Here is a 13,761-nt window from a genome sequence, read left to right on the forward strand (position 1 = left end):
AAGCCACACCTTCTTCAGGTAGGGAAAGGAATTATGGTGGATATAAAGCAAAGATATTCAAGTTTAAAGAACAAAAAAAGAATGTTTGAAGTAAACAAAACAATTAATCTACTTTTCTTCCCAGAGCTCTGTAGTAACTGTTCTCAAATTGAGTGATGACTCCTTGAAGCATGATTTCCCAACCTCTTCTACTCTGTGACATACCTATCAAATAACAGAACAGTAGTAATTCTCAAGATTCAGTCTTCATGAAACGGGAGAATTCCCTGATACCCCCGCCCCTAACCTTGCAGGACGTGTAACAGGGGTGTGGCTTGTCTGTTCACTCTCTGCATGCTCAAACCACTTATGGGAGGGGAAGCACACAGATGGGCAGTTGCAGGAGCTGGGACGAGTGCTCTGGGGCTCTGGCCCCATAGTAGCGTCTAGGGGTGGGTGCCTGCGACTCCCAAAGCCCAAGTAGGCATGTGTTACAGTGCTCTTTTAGTTTTGCCATCTGCAGACGGCTTAAGTGTTAACCAGCTCAGTGTCCTCTCAGTACCTAGGTCCTTGTCCAGCAACCAGGAAGAACCAAGTTGCACAGGGAATTGAGGATGGTGATTGTGCAGGTTTTATTGAGGATGGAGGTGGGATGCAGTGGGAAGATGATCATCTCCTGGAGTTTGACCATCTAGCAGCCTCTCTCTTCTCCAACCATCTCCAGCCAAACTCTTCTCAGCATTCAGACGCTCCTTCTCTTATCTCTGCCACACCATTCTGAATTTTAAATTCTAAAAATCAAATTTAAAAGGCAAAAAGTCAATCAATCAATAAAAATATGTGGAAGCTGTACATGGTTTCTGGCCCTGAAGGAGCCTCTGAACTGGTTAAGCTTACATTTCATACGTACAAAACGAGGGGCTTACATTCTGGTCAGAGCACATCAAGCTTATGTATTGTGTAATATAATACAGTAACTCATCAAGGGCTACTTGAGGTGTCTTAGTCTATAGGTTCTATAGGAATATTAAAAAGAAGAGACAGGCCGGGTGCAGTGGCTCACGCCTGTAATCCCAGCACTTTGGGAGGCAAGGCGGGCGGATCACGAGGTCAGGAGATCAAGACCATCTTGGCTAACACGGTGAAACCCCATCTCTACTAAAAATACAAAAAATTAGCCGGGCGTGGTGGCGGGCGCCTGTAGTCCCAGCTGCTCGGGAGGCTGAGACAGGAGAATGACATGAACTCGGGAGGCAGAGCTTGCAGTGAACCGAGATTGCGCCACTGCACTCCAGCCTGGGCGACAGAGCGAGACTCTGTCTCAAAAAAAAAAAAAATTTATAAAAAGAAGAGATATTTTAAAATGTCAAAGTTAGATGGGATCATCAAATACTAAAGAGATTAGAGGGCAGCATCATCACCATTTAGCAGATTTCCATTTAGGAATCTGCTACTAACTCTGTATAGAAGGTAGCCAAAAAATGTAATTTTAACAGTAATTGCCATTATGCAACGAGGCTCCCTACAACACACAATGTCTACTCTTCTTTTGTATGCCAAGGAGCATTGTGCAATATTGGTGTTTATTTTGTTCCTTTGCATTTTGTAATTGGAGTCCTGCCAAGTGCCTGCAACATAGGCAATATAGGATGAAGGTCGTTTGGTAACAAGGATTGTTGGTAAAGTTTGTTTATCCTCTGCCTTTTTATTCTTGCACAAATATACTGTCCCTGTGATGTGTCACATGCTGTTCTTAGCTGCTTTAGTACACGCAATGATGTCATCATTGTCAATTATGTCATCTTTACAAATAAAGAAAAATGTTATATACAGTTGACCTTGGTCAAGGTAGAGGATAGAGCCCGAAGTTTTTAGTCTCTGAAACTAGAGGAATGGTTACAAGCTGCCCAGGCTTTGGAGCTAAGCAGATCTTGTTTTAATTATAGCTTCATCATTGTCCAGCTGTATGATTTGGGCAAGTCATCTAACATTTTTAAGATAAATTTGCTTATCTGAAAAATGGTACAGTAATATCAATTTTAGTGGATTATCACGATGACTAAGATAATACATGCAAAGTACCTATACAGGGCCCGGGCATATTAGGCTAATGAATTAGGGCTAATATTTTGGGACCTAATCCTTATCAGAACCAAAATTTCTGATAAGCTGAAACCAGTGTTCAGGCATGATAGCTTGGCCTGTCCTAAATCAGGATGTTTCAGAAAATGTAAATACTGTAGCTCACTATATACAAAATCAGCACTGAAGATGACAAGACAATAAAAGCAACAGAAATACATAAGGACATTATTAAGATATCTGTTTACACATATTCTCACACCCAGAAAAACAAACATCTATCATCATCTTCCTTTTGCGACCCACATGTTGAAAACATAACTTAAAACTACTGCCAGTGAAAACGTTCTTCCTTATATATGTTTGTCTTATATGCAACAATAGTCTTAAGTAATTTCAACATTTTCCCTATTCTTTTATCACCTAAGCCATACTCGAATGGCCTATGTATAAGATGTTTTCCCCTCACTCAAATATATCCTGTTATTGGATTACATAGATATAGTGTGTCCCTAGGTTAAAGTTGTTGCTTCAATTACCCTAGGCAGTATCTCACCACTAAGCTTTAAAACTGCATTACCATGGAAATGTCATGATGCTGTAATCTTATATCACCACATTATTCCAGAGTTATTGTTATCGGTCCTGAAAACATGCCAGAATCCCTTCTTAGTCGTTATCACTATTAATAATACCAATGGGCTCAATCCTTTTTCCCTTCAAGAGCTCAAAGTGGAAGTTGACACTAAACTCTTCAGAGCAAATTTGGTGGAGGAGCAAACTTGCTGCGCTAGCAGCTAATATTGTTGACCTTAAAAAACCACCAAAATAAAGGGGAAGGAAGAGCCAAAGTTCCCTATGTTTGGCTACCTCAAAACAGCAACATGGCTCGCCTCTCCGAATCCTGGAGTGTGAACAGGAATGTGCATTGTAACAGGAATCCCAAAGTGATTTTGATGCACTTTCGGAAACACTGAATTCTAACCTTACATTGAGAGAGAGAAAGTGAGAAAGGTAAGGGAGGTGGTGAGAGAAAGAGAGGGAACTTAGGAACACAGGATAGAGAAAGACATGCACTCATTTATATCTAGTAGGCAGAATTTAAAGGCAGGGGCCTTTTGGTCCAGTTGAATCGTTATACTATACCAAGAACATTAAAAAGTCTGATCTTCAAGCGGACCTAATAGACAACTACAGAACTCTCCACCCCAAACCAAGAGAATATACATTCTTCTCAGCGTCACATCATACTTATTCTAAAATTGACCTCATAATTGGAAGTAAAACACTCCTCAGCAAATGTAAAAGAACAGAAATCACAACAAACTGTCTCTCAGACCACAGTGTAATCAAATTAGAACTCAAGATTAAGAAACTCACTCAAAACCTCACAACTACGTGGAAACTGAACAACCTGCTCCTGAATGACTATTGGGTAAATAACAAAATAAAGGCAGAAATAAAGATGCTCTTTGAAACCAATGAGAACAAAGACACAATGTACCAGAATCTCCCGGACACATTTAAAGCAGTGTGTAGAGGGAAATTGATAGCACTAAATGCCCATAAGAGAAAGCAGGAAAGATCTAAAATCGACACCCTAACATCACAATTAAAAGAACTAGAGAAGCAAGAGCAAACAAATTCAAAAGCTAGCAGAAGACAGGAAATAACTAAGATCAGAGCAGAACTGAAGGAGACAGAAACGCAAAAAACCCTTCAAAAAATCAATGAATCCAGGAGCTGGTTTTTTTAAAAGATCAACAAAATACATAGACCGAGACCACTAGCCAGACTAATAAGAAAAGAGAGAAGGATCAAATAGATACAATAAAAAATGATAAAGGGGATATCACCACCAATCCCACAGAGATACAAACTACCATCAGAGAATACTAGACGCCTCTATGCAAATCAACTAGAAAATCTAGAAGAAATGGATAAATTCCTGGACACATACACCCTCCCAAGACTAAACCAGGAAGAAGTTGAATCTCTGAATAGACCAATAACAGGTTCTGAAATTGAGGCAATAATTAATAGCCTACCAACCAAAAAAAGTCCAGGACCAGACAGATTCACAGTCAAATTCTACCAGAGGTACAAAGAGGAGCTAGTACCATTCCTTCTGAAACTATCTCAATCAGTAGAAAAAGAGGGACTCCTCCCAAACTCATTTTTGAGGCCAGCAGCATCCTGATACCAAAACCTGGCAGAGACACAACAAAAAAAGAAAATTTTAGGCCAATATCCCTCATGAACAACGATACGAAAATCCTCAATAAAATATTAGCAAACCGAATCCAGCAGCACATCAAAAAGCTTATCCACCACGATCAAATCGGCTTCATCCCTGGGATGCAAGGGATGATAAACGTAATCCATCACATAAACAGAACCAACGACAAAAATTATCTCAATAGATGCAGAAAAGGCCTTTGACAAAATTCAACAGGGCTTCATGCTAAAAACTCTCAATAAACTAGGTATTGATGGAACATATCTCAAAATAATAAGAGCTGTTTATGACAGACCCACAGCCAATATCATACTGAATCGGCAAAAACTGGAAGCATTCCCTTTGAAAACTAGCACAAGACAAGGATGCCCTCTCTCACCACTCCTATTCAACATAGTATTGGAAGTTCTGGCCACAACAATCAGGCAACAGAAAGAAATAAAGGGTATTCAATTAGGAAAAGAGGAGGTCAAATTGTCTCTGTTTGCAGATGACATGATTGTATGTTTAGAAAACCCCATCGTCTTAGCCCCAAATCTCCTTAAGCTGATAAGCAACTTCAGCAAAGTCTCAGGATACAAAATCAATGTGCAAAAATCACAAGCATTCCTGTACACCAATAATAGACAAACAGAGAGCCAAATCATGAGTGAACTCCCATTCACAATTGCTACAAAGAGAATAAAATACCTAGGAATCCAACTTACAAGGGATGCAAAGGACTTTTTCAAGGAGATCTACAAACCACTGTTTAAGGTAATAAAAGAGGACACAAACAAATGGAAGAACATTCCATGCTCATGGATAGAAAGAATCAAAATCGTGAAAATGGCCATATTGCCCAAAATAATTTATAGATTCAATGCCATCCCCATCAAGCTACCACTGACTTTTTTCACAGAACTGGAAAAAAACTACTTTAAATTTCATATGGAACAAAAAAAGAGCCTACATAACCAAGGCAATCCTAAGCAAAAAGAATCAAGCTGGAGGCATCACGCTACCTGACTTCAAACTATGCTACAAAGCTACAGTAACCAAAACAGCATGGTACTGGTACCAAAACAGAGATATTGACCAATGGGACAGAACAGAGGCCTCAGAAATAACACCACACATCTACAACCATCTGATCTTTGACAAACCTGACAAAAACAAACAATGGGGAAAGGATTCCCTCTTTAATAAATGGTTCTGGAAAAACTGGCTAGCCATATGCAGAAAGCTGAAACTGGATCCTTTCCTTACACCTTATACAAAAATTAACTCAAGTTGAATTAAAGACTTAAATGTAAGACCTAAAACCATAAGAACTCTAGAAGAAAACCTAGGCAATACTATTCAGGCATAGGCATGGGAAAAGACATCATGACTAAAACACCAAAAGCAACAGCAACAAAAGCCAAAATTGACAAATGGGATCTAATTAAACTAAAGAGCTTCTGCACAGCAAAAGAATCTATCAGCAGAGTGAACAAGCAACCTACAGATTGGGAGAAAATTTTTGCAATCTATCCATCCGACAAAGGGCTAATATCCAGAATCTACAAACAACTTAAACAAATTTACAAGAAAAAAACAAACAACCCCATCAAAAAATGGGTGAAGGATGTGAACAGACACTTCTCAAAAGAAGACATTTATGCAGCCAACAGACACATGAAAAAATGCTCATCATCACTGTCATTAGAGAAATGCAAATCAAAACCACAGTGAGATACCATCTCATGCCAGTTAGAATGGCAATTATTAAAAAGTCAGGAAACAACAGATGCTGGAGAGGATGTGGGGAAATAGGGATGCTTTTACACTGCTGGTGGGAGTGTAAATTAGTTCAACCATTGTGAAGACAGTGTTGGTGATTCCTCAAGGATCTAGAGCTAGAAATATCATTTGACCCAGCAATCCCATTACTGGGTATATACCCAAAGGACTATAAATCATACTACTATAAAGACACATGCACACGTATGTTTACTGTGGCACTGTTCACAATAGCAAAGTCTTGGAACCAACCCAAATACCCATCAATGATAGACTGGATAAAGAAGATGTGGCACATATACATCATGGAATACTATGCAGCCATAAAAAAAGGGATGAGTTCATGTCCTTTGCAGGGACATGGATGAAACTAGAAACTGTCATTCTCAGTAAAGTAACACAAGACGAGAAAACCAACCACTGCGTGTTCTCACTCATAAGTGGGAGCTGAACAATGAGAACACATGGACATAGGGAGGGGAACATCACACACTGGGGCCTGTCGGGAAGTGGGGAGCTGGGGGACAGATAGCATTAGGAGAAATACCTAATGTAAATGACGATTTGATGGGTGCAGCAAACCAACATGGCACATGTATACCTATGTAACGAACCTGCACGTTGTGCACATGTTCCCTAGAACTTAAAGTATAATAATAATAATTTTTTTAAAAAAAAGTGTGGTCCCAGCCAGGCACAGTGGCTCATGCCTATAATCCCATCACTTTGGTAGGCCAAAGAAGGCAGATCAGTCGAGGTCAGGAGTTTGGGACCAGCCTGGCCAACATGGTGAAACCCCGTCTCTACTAAAAATACAAAAAAATTAGCTGGGCATGGTGGTGCGAACCTGTAGTTCCAGCTACCCAGGAGGCTGAGGCACGAGAATCGCTTGAACCCAGGAGGCAGGGGTTTCAGTGAGCCGAGATCACACCACTGCACTCCAGCCTGGGTAACAGAGTGAGACTGTGTCTCAAAAAAAAAAAAAAAAAAAACAAATTTTGGTCCCTAAGGACAAGATGTGAATAACAAGAGAAATTGGTCTTCTCACTGTGATGCTGAGCTCCGTTCCCCTCTTCCATTTTCTGCAGCCCCTGTAGAACAGGCCCAACAGCCTCAAGGGCATCACAGCTCAGAAGCCCTGGAAGTCTGTGGAGTCCCAGTCTCAATCTTCATGTGGCAGCCAAAGCAGTTGTTGCACATTTATATATATGCAGTTGAGGGAGAGGTTAGGATTTGGCCCATCCGAATGCAGTTCTCTGCTCTTACTAATTTAAATTCTGTAGAAACAGTATCATGTAAGTCTACCATGAGTTAAGCTCATAGTAATCTTGCTGTGAGCAGCATTTTGGTAAGGCCACATTCTTAAAATCATCAATTTTGTCTGTTATATACACTTCCAGTTACCATCACTCTGTCTCATCTGAACGTAAATGTTTAACATTTTGTGGGGGGGAGCGGAGTTGGGACAACTGCATTGTAGTGTGCCCTTTTCTTTGTTTTCAACACATACTGATACCTGAGAAACAAATTCAGGGTCAGAGGCAAAGGAACTTTGTGACTAAGCACATAGCTGCAAGGTTGGAAGTCAACATTTAATTTTATAATTTTCCTTTTAAAAAGCAAAATTATATTTCAGTTTTCAAAAGGAAGAGTTAACTCATTTACTTTTGAGTTGGAAATGTTAGGCCATGACAATTAATTAATGTGTAAGATGATGCAAAACTCAACATAAAGCACGAATTAGCCTAACAATTCTATTTCTTCTACTCTAATGAATTTTGGAACTATAAAGGAAAGCTTTTTATGAGTATATTTCACAAGTGACTGAGCAGTTACGGATAAGCTCACTCTTTTGAAACTGGCTTAGTTGTATGGAAACTGATTCAGATTCATGCATTTATCTTAACCAGAATGATCTTTCTGAGTGCCTAATATTTCTTGAGTGCCTAATATGTGCAAGACAATGTTTTACCCACTCTAGGGACAGACATATAGGAAGTCATACTCTGCTTTGAGAAACAACACAGTTCATGACAGGTCCTGCCATGAAGGTCTAGAGCATGTATTCTCAATGGGAGTGATAAGTCCCTAAGATGATGAAAATTGGTTATTGAGAGTGCGAGGGAGTGGAAAAAATCTCAGCTATTACAATGGTTTGTGGCCCTCCAAAAGGCCACACAGTATATACACAGATATACAGCATATCTTTGGTATTAAAATTTAACGGGGAGATATTAGGGGGAAAATATCTGAATATTGCTCCTCAGGGAAGCAATAATGAAAAGAGAGTTGACTATAAGGCAGGTGAATATGGTAGAGGAATCAATGAAGAAGGAGGGCAGGTCTGTGAAGCTCATGACGTCTGAGGGGGCACCATGATGAAAGAATAGTGCTTCCAAAAGCAGTTTTAGAGAGGAAAGGTATTCCTTGTGGCAGATAGGGCTCACTTGGAGTAGTAAACGGGTTTCGTCTTACATACCAGCACTAGTCTGTTGGTAGTGGCTGTCTGGAACATTGCAGTAAGGATTCTGAGACTAGAACCAGCTCAGAAAAAAAGAATGTGGCACTCAATTAGTGATGTCTACTATGTGCATGGGAGCGAATGTTGCAGTATGAATACCACAGATTATTTGCTTTCTCTGGAAAACCTTAAGCAATGCATAGCCAGAAAAGTGCAGGATATATTTAAGGAAGAGTGAGTTGAGGTGAATGAATTCCTAAAGACTTCTCATTTGAAACCTAACAAATTCAAGACCAATTTTTCCAAAAGAATAAATGTAAAGGGGGAGGGAGCTTTTTTATCATGTATAAATCTACAACTATTCTTCTACTTGTCACCCTTAAATATAAGATTTTAAAACAATTTTTGTGACATAAAACACTCATATGGAAAGTGCATAAAACACACACCTAGTGCGGTGGCTCATATCTGTAATCCCAGCATTTTGGGAGGCCGAGGTGGGCGAATCACCTGGGGTCAAGAGTTCAAGACCAGCCTGGCTAACACTGTGAAACCCTGTTTGTACTAAAAATGCAAAAATCAGCTGGGCATGGTGTCGCATGCCTGTGGTCACACCTACTTGGGAGGCTGAGGCATGAGAATCGCTTGAGCCCAGGAGGCAGAGGTTACGGTGAGCCAAGATTGTACCACTGCACTCCAGCCTGGGCAACAGAGTGAGGATCCGTCTCAAAAAAAATTAAATAAATAAACAAACAAAACGTGCATAAAACACAAATGTGCATAATTATACACAAAGACCTGTCTCATCACTGCAGGCCAAAATAATGAACATCACCCACACCCTAGAAGCACCCCATGTGTCTCCCCGTCACCCTCACTTCCTCCACACAGAGGTAACATTATCCCCACTTTTAGGACAGTCATATCCTTTCTTTGCCTGATAGTTTTACCACTTATGTATGAATCCCTAAACAATACAGTTTAGTTTTGCCTGTTTTTTAACTTTATGTGAATGGAATCCTATCATACATATTCTTTGATGTATTGCTGCTTTCACTTAACATTGTAAGTTTTACCCATGCCATGTGTAGCAGTTTATTTATTCATTCCACTATGTATGGGTACATTCTGCTGCTAGTGGTTTGCTGTCTCCAGTTGTTGGCTATGACAAACAATGCTGTTCCGAGTATGAGCAGAGATCTTGGTGCACACATGTGTGAGTTTCTAGAAGCAGAATTGCTTGGTCATAGGGCACTTCTTTAGCTTTGTTAGATAAATACCAGATTCTTTTCAAATAGATTGTTTCCATGTACACCCCTACTAGCAGAGGGTCAGAGTCACCATTGTCTCAACACAAAATATTATCATACTTTTAAATTTTGCCATTCTGGTTGAGAGTATGTAGTGTGATCTCAGTGTGACTTCCATTTGTAGTTTCCTAATTACTTCCTGAGATTGAGCATATTTACCTATGTTTATTGGCTACTTGGATTTTTCTTTCGTAAAGTACCTGTTTAAGTCTTTTTGCCCACATTTAAAACTCTATTTTTTTTGTTTTTTGTTTTTGCTTTTTTGAGACAGAGTCTCATTCTGTAGCCCAGGCTGGAATGCAGTGGTGTGATCTTGGCTCACTGCAGCCTCCACCTCCTGGGTTCAAGCGATTCTTCTGCCTCAGCCTCCCACATAGCTGCGATTACAGACACCCACCACCATGCCTGGCTAATTTTTTTTTTCTTTGTAGTTTTTTTAGTAGAGATGGAGTTTCACCTTGTTAGCCAGGCTGGTCTCGAACTCCTGACCTCAGGTAATCTGCCTGCCTCACCTCCCAAAGTGCTGGGATTACAGGCATGAGCCACCACGCCCAGCCTAAAGTTCTATTCATAAGGCTAGGCACAGTGGCTCACACCTGTAATCTCCACACTTTGGGAGACTAAGCTGGGAGGATAGCTTGGGCCCAGAAATTCAAGACCAGCCTGGGCAATATAGCAAGACCCCATCTCTATAAAAAATTTAAATTTAAATTTAAAAAATCTCTACTTATAACTTACTTAAATATAACAAATAAAGAGTCCTTTATTTATTATGCATGCTGCAATTATCTTCACTAATTCTTTGGTTTATCTTTTCACTCTATGATGTCTTTAATTAACAAAAGTTTTTAATTTTAAAATCAACAAATGTATCTATCTTTACCCTTTTTAATATATTGTTTAAGAAATCCCTCCCTTCATTGAAGTTAGTGGAGAAAGAGTGAATTATTTTAAAATATGAGACATTTTCATAGTTCAAATTTATATAAAATTCTGTAGGCTATGGTTATTGTAAGGTCACGTAGCTGAAAAGTTTTGTGAGGAGTAGAAGGAACAGTTAAGATTCATACTAAATGTCAATGAACTTCATAGCTGTAAAAGACCTAGCAAAAGAAAAAATAAAGACCTAGCAAAGTCTTTTTTTTTTTTTTTTTTTTTTTTTTGAGACAGTCTCGCTCTGTTGCCCAGGCTGGAGTGCAAAAAAGCAATTATGACTCATCTAGCAAAGCTTTTATCTGTTCTGCAAGCCTTTGCTCACTTGTCATGATCGGTTTTTTCTTTTTTGAAGCATGTTCCCTGGCATCAATATATTATCACAGAAATCAAATGACCATTTATTTATAAATTCTTCAACTCTTTAAATATCTACTGAGCATGAGTTTCTGGTCATTAATGTGGAAGCTGCAGAGATGAGAAGACAAGCTCCTCAAGGACCTTAGATCTGGTAGAAGGAAAATGTGTACCAGTAGCTATATCATCTGGCCAAAGGGATTAAGCTTCCTAAGAGGGACCTGTGGGAACCCTGAAAAGGGGGTGCTGCTCTTCAGTTGGAGGGTTATTGAAGACTTTATGAAAGACATCACACCTTAAACTAATCTCAAAAGATGGTCAGAATGGGAACAAGCAGAGGTGGCGGAGTGGGCACTCCAGATGGGAGGGAGAATGCCACAAGCAGAGATTCAGAGACAATCAAACATTACTTTGGTTTTTATATTTTAAAGAATGTAGAACAACTCTCTCCCACCTAACCATAAATTCCAGGTACTCTATCTCTCAAAGATGCTTGAAATTATAGGCACATATTGAACCAAGAAGAAGTTCAAGTTGTCCTTGTAACTTCCTACAAAAATAATTTTTTAATTTAATTATCAGCCATGGGCAGTGGCTCGCACCAGTAATCCCAGCACTTTGGGAGGCTGAGGCGGGCAGACCACGAGGTCAAGAGATCGAGACCATCCTGGCCAACATGGTGAAACCCAATCTCTACTAAAAATACAAAAAATTAGCTGGGCGTGGTCATGCTTGCCTGTAGTCCCAGCTATTCAGGAGGCTAAGGCAGGAGGATCACTTGAACCCAGGAGACAGAGGTTACAGTGAGCCAAGATCACGTCACTGCACTCCAGCCTGGCAACAGAGCAAGACTCCATCTGGAAAAAAAAAAAAAAAACACCTTGGTTTTCATATCTTAAAGAATGTAGAACAACTTTCTCCCACCTATGCATAAATTCTAAGTACTATAGCTCTCAAAGATGCTTGAAATTATAGGCACATATTGAACCAAGAAGAAGTTCAGGTTGTCCTTGTAACTTCCTACAAAAATAATTTATAAATTTAATTATCGGCTGGGGACAGTGGCTCACACCAGTAATGCCAGCACTTTGGGAGGCCAAGGCAGACAGATCACCTGAGGTCAGGAGTGAGACGAGCCTGACCAACATGGTGAAACTCCGTCTCTACTAAAAATACAAAAAAAAAAAAAAAAAAAAAGATTAGCCAGGCATAATGGCGCACGCCTGTAGTCCCAGCTACTCGGGAGGCTGAGCCAGGAGAATCACTTGAACCTGCAAGGTGGGGGTTGCAGTGAGCCAAGACACACCACTGCACTCCAGCCTGGGCAACAGAGTGAGACTCTGTCTCAAAAAAACAAAAATTATCACTAAAGATATTGCCAAACTAGGGCGGGCGTGGTGGCTCATGCCTGTAATCCCAGCACTTTGAGAGGCTGAGGCAGGCGGATCATGAGGTCAGGAGATCAAGACCATCCTGGTTAACATGGTGAAATCCCGTCTCTACTAAAAATACAAAAAATTAGCCCGTGGTGGAGGGCGCCTATAGTCCCACCTACTAGGGAGGCTGAGGCAGGAGAATGGTGTGAACCCGGGAGGCGGAGCTTGTAGTAACAAGAGATCACACCACTGCACTCCAGCCTGGGCGACAGAGTGAGACTCCATCTCAAAAAAACAATAATAAAATAAAATAAAAGATATTGTCAAACTATAAATAGAACTTTTTTAAGTTTCATTTTTGTTGCTTGTTTGTTTTTACAACCACTGCTAGTCACTGTTGTGCAGAACTGAATTCATTTGGGGGAATGTTAAGGCAAAGCTTTCAATTATTAATCTTTTATGTCACACTTTAATACCATGGATCATGAACTTGCTCCTGTCTCTTCTTGCATTTGCCACACTAACATCCGGACCTGTATGGTCTGCTTAAGTAGTCTTAATTGGCCCAAGAAAAATGACCATTTGTGTTTATTTTCTTCATTATTCTCCACTATAACTTCTGAACATTATAAGCTGGAATGCTTAATTTAGGATGCTAAATAAAAATCTAGACTTTGGCAAAATAATCTTAGACTTATCCACGAATTATAAAGTTTTCTAGTCAGAATAGAATTAAGCCACATCTTTCTGTAGTCAGGGCTTCAGTGAGCTCTAAAGCAAATGTCGTCACTCTACATTTGCTTGTAGAGCGAATGCGGTGTTGTGGAAAGAGTGGGACCTAGAGGTGACCCAAGACAAAAACCTTAAAAGCTCTGAGTCTCAATTTCCCTATCCGTAAAATAGAGAAAATCTCTGCTCTGCACACCTTAAAGGATTATCATAAGAAACAAGCATGTTAATGTACGCAGAAAGGACTTAGAATGCTGAAAGCACTACAGGAGTCAAAGTTGTTTTTATTAGTTCAGTCCATGAGATCTTCTGTTAGTGGGAAGACCCAGTCTTCTTGATAGTCAGGTTCTTGTCACAGAAAATCCCTCTCCCTCAAAGGACATTCACGGAGAATCTTCTTTGTGCTTTCTTATGAAGTGCACAGAAGACAGCAGGGAAGAGAAAAGGAAACATCTCTGAGCATCTCCTGTGCTCCAGGGTCCATCTCCAGGGTCTAGGAACTTTACATCCACTATCTCATTGACAATGTTC

The 13,761-nt window shown here is 40.0% G+C and overlaps 1 protein-coding gene across 3 annotated transcripts in view; it reads left to right on the plus strand.

Moving 5' to 3' along the window:
* RFTN2 (raftlin family member 2) overlaps positions 1-13,761 on the plus strand; it is a 90,231-nt gene that overhangs the window by 53,654 nt on the left and 22,816 nt on the right. The window lies entirely within an intron of this gene.

The sequence above is a fragment of the Trachypithecus francoisi genome, unplaced genomic scaffold, assembly GCF_009764315.1.
Source record: "Trachypithecus francoisi isolate TF-2019V2 unplaced genomic scaffold, Tfra_2.0 Lachesis_group13, whole genome shotgun sequence".
Taxonomy (NCBI): domain Eukaryota; kingdom Metazoa; phylum Chordata; class Mammalia; order Primates; family Cercopithecidae; genus Trachypithecus; species Trachypithecus francoisi.